General features: G+C 36.0%; 1 non-coding gene across 1 annotated transcript; it reads right to left on the reverse strand.

Annotated features, from left to right (window-relative positions):
• Positions 1-2,682: 2,682 nt before the first annotated feature.
• LOC113743112 (small nucleolar RNA R71) lies at positions 2,683-2,789 on the reverse strand. Its single transcript, XR_003460998.1, has one exon. It is a non-coding gene; the product is annotated as a small nucleolar RNA R71 (small nucleolar RNA).
• Between the last annotated feature and the right edge of the window lie 1,223 nt (positions 2,790-4,012).

Below are 4,012 nucleotides of genomic sequence, written 5' to 3' on the forward strand. Positions count from 1 at the left end.
AATGTGGATGTGATTCGTATATGTGATTCCTATTTGTGATTCCTATTTGGAATTTGTCGATTTGAGCGTTACTCATCGACTTATATTCGTATTCGTATTCGGGAGACGCCCAAACTCGTTGGCTAACTTTGCGAATCGAGCCAGCATGGGCTTGGTCAATAAGCTTAGCAAACCATGAGATATTCGTAGAGCCTGATCTATTGGAGAGATTTTGCTCGGCATTACTCGCGCAGTATTGCCATGATATACTCGAGTATTATCAAAATTTTGATGAGCGGGCCCGGTAAGGGGGTGTAACGGTGACGGGATTCGAAGAAAAGTGGTGTATCTACGGATTTGATACTTATGTCGTTGACGGAGTGTTAACATGAGATGTGATCAAGACTTGGACACGACTACGTGGAATTTAGCTCCTGAGAGCTACAGTATCCTTGAATTGTTTCTGTTTATTTTCCTATTCGAAATGTGAATTATTCGAACTTGATAACTTTACATTCAATGTAATTGTTGTTGCTACTTGGATTATGTGTTTGCATGTGTGTTTCTTGGCCTCACTGAGTATTGGCTCATCCCATTAGTTTGTTTTCCTTAACAGGAACCCGATTAGAAGGAGTTAAGCAAATGATGACCTGAGACACTTTTGTATTAGTGTTTTAATTGTAATCAACTAGACACTTTTGGATGTTGTATATTTTGGGAAAAGTGATTATAAATTTGAAATTGTGATGTAAGACTGGATATTTATGTATGGAAATGATTTCGTACCTTTATTCCGACTTTTATTGTTAGTATTAGACTAAGTTTGAATTGAATTTGTTTCGAGTCCTGGCGAGAGTTGGGCAGGCATTCCGCGGATACCCTTGGGTTCGCCCTTGGGAGAAGTGGGGCGTCACACACACTACTTTCTAACTATATTTGGTAAGAGAATTCGACTGCACACGCTTCTGATGCATAAAGAAGGAAAATATTATTTATTTTCAAGTCAAAAACTATGGTTTTTGGAGAATCAAAGGGTGAAAAATTTGACCGGTGGAGAGGAGCTTTTGAGCCGTTTTTATGCAGACGAACATGGGGAGGTCTAGGGACATTCGGAGAGCAATTTTCTGGTAGAACACATTCTCTCTAGCTAGCAAATTTTGCAGGAACACTTGGAGACTTCATCTTATAATCATCTAGTGCAAGACATAGCAGAATTTTGGGGGGTTCACCATTAACTTGGCTAAACTTTTCTTTATTCTTCTTGTACTTGTAACTTATGATATTTTCCGTTAATGAAGTTATGAGTTTGATTGTTATATCATTCATGAGTAGCTAAATTTCTATATCTAGGGAGTAGGTGAAACTTATGGCCAAATGATATGAATTGAATGTGATTTACACTTGTTGCATCTTGTATTAACTTGTCTTCTTGTGCATGTTGATTACTTGTTGTTGTTTGATCACCAATAGCAAGTTTATAATTGTTATTACTCAATGAGAATTGGTAATAATAATGGAATAACATGAGTAGAGCTTGAGTTGTAGGTTCATGAGAATATGAATACATTCAAGTGGATTAATTTTGCATTTCATGCATGAACAAGAGCAGATTTAGTTTTAATCAAGAGATTAGAGAAATCTAGACTGTTCTAAGCCTTATTATCATGAGAATGAAATTTTGGTAAGTTTGGAAATGAATTCCTAGTTAAACAAGAGTAATAACAAGTGTTAAATTCATTCATTTGGATCTTTTATAACATAAGTGGAATCTACATCCCTAAATTCAAGTTTTTAGTGAATTTTCTCCATTTGTAACTTGCATTGATCTAATCAGATCGTAGGAAGTAGCTTTTATAATATTTCTACTCTAATTTATTTTTAGTCTAAATAATAGAGTAAATAAGGACTTAGTACTTGTTTAACTTGCTTCTCGTGGGATCGACCCGATACATGCCATATACTATTGATTGACCTGTATACTTGCAGACAAACGGGTATAAAATCGGAATTAAATTTGCACTTATATCAAAAATCCATCCAATTTTTGGCACCATTGCCGGGGAGCGGCAATATTAGGGCCTAATAATCTCTATTAATTTAGACACCTTTGTATTTTAATCAATTTTTGACAATTGAAGTTGCATAATCTCTCATATTTTATAGTGCATGCATTAGACATCTCGGAAAGTTACATCTTTCGATCCAAAAATTGAGAGGACACTATGGAGATAAATGAGGCATACACCACATCAAGAGAAACAAGAAGTTTGGTAACCGATAGAGAAAATCTTAATAGATATACCATTTGAAGAAGAGATGGCAGAAAACGAAACAAATAGGCGAGCTCTACGAGATTTTGCTCTACCGGGGACACAAGGATCTCAAACAAGCATAGCAAAGCCTACAGTAAATGTTAACAATTTTGAAATTAAACCATCACTTATCCAAATAGTTCAACAATTTCAATTTGAAGGTAATGCAGTAGAAGATCCTAATTCACATGTAGCTATATTCTTGAAAATATGTGATACAATTAAAATGAATGGAGTTAGTGATGATGCTATAAAACTAAGGTTGTTCCCATTTTCATTGAGAGATAAGGTTAAAACTTGGCTACACTCTTATGCTCCTAACACTTCCACCACATAAAATGATTTATCAAGAGCATTCTTGAATAAATATTTTTCACTGGGCAAGACTACTAAGTTTAGAATGGATATCACTAGTTTTAGCCAATTGAAAGGTGAATCATTATATGAGGCGTGGGAAAGATTTAGAGATTTGTTTCGAAAGTGTCCATATCATGGACTGCCCGATTGGCTAATCGTAAAAACCTTCTATAATGGTTTATCTTTTTCTATTAAAACTATGATTGATGCAGTTGTAGGTGGAGCTCTAATGGATAAATCACCCCAAGAAGCTCAGAATTTGATAGAAAAAATGGCCACAAATAACTACCAATAGGCCAATGAGAGAGATAATACGAGACGTCACGCAGGTATGATAGAAATGAACACTCTCAATATGTTGAGTGCTCAAATGAATAATGTGATGAAGTTACTAAGTAGACAAGGCGGAGTTGGTCCAAGTTCATCTAATGCACATGTAGCTTGTTGCTCTATATGTGGAGGCGAACATGATGCGAATGAATGTGTTGATTTTGAGCAGGTACAATTTATCAACAATTACAATCGTAATACTCAAAATAATCCCTACTCGAACACTTATGATCCAGGGTGGAGAAATCATCCAAATTTTGGATGAAAAGACCAAAGAAATCAACCAAGGCCAGCCAATCCACCGGGATTCCAACCAAGGCAACCACAAGCTAAAACTAAATCAAGTTCGGAGATTGCGGTGGAAAAACTCACTAAAGTGACTTCGGACAGATTTGAAAGAGTAGAAGGAAGATTGGACCAACTTACTACAATGTATAGGAATGTAGAGGTTCAAATTGGCCAAATTGCCAGTTCTTTGAACAATCGAAATCAAGGAGAATTACCTAGCAAAACGGAGGTTAATCCTAAGGAGCATGTCAAAGCCATTACTCTTCGTAGTGGTAAACAATTAGAGGATCCTCCAGTGAGTGAAGGTGAGAAAGATAAGAGTGAAAAACATACAGAAAAGAGAACGAACCAAGAGGCAATTGTGGAGGAAAATAGTTGGGAGAATCCAAGAGAAAATCAACCATCATCTTCCGCTACCATTCCGATACCTCCTACGGCTTCATTTCCACAAAGACTCAAGCAGAATAAGTTTGATAAAGATTTTGAAAATTTTATTAAAATTTTCAAACAATTGCACATTAACATTCCTTTTGCCGATACTATTTTATAGATTCCTCCATATGCAAAATTTCTCAAGGAAATCATGACTAGAAAAAGGAAGTTGGAAGACTGCGAAACAATAGCATTAACAGAGGAGTGCAGTGCCATCATACAAAATAAGCTACCACCGAAATTGAAAGATCCGGAGAGTTTTTCTCTACCCTGCACCATAGGTAACATTGATTTTTCTAAAGCATTGTGTGATC

Source organism: Coffea arabica, chromosome 4e (assembly GCF_036785885.1).
Source record: "Coffea arabica cultivar ET-39 chromosome 4e, Coffea Arabica ET-39 HiFi, whole genome shotgun sequence".
Classification (NCBI taxonomy): Eukaryota; Viridiplantae; Streptophyta; class Magnoliopsida; order Gentianales; family Rubiaceae; genus Coffea; species Coffea arabica.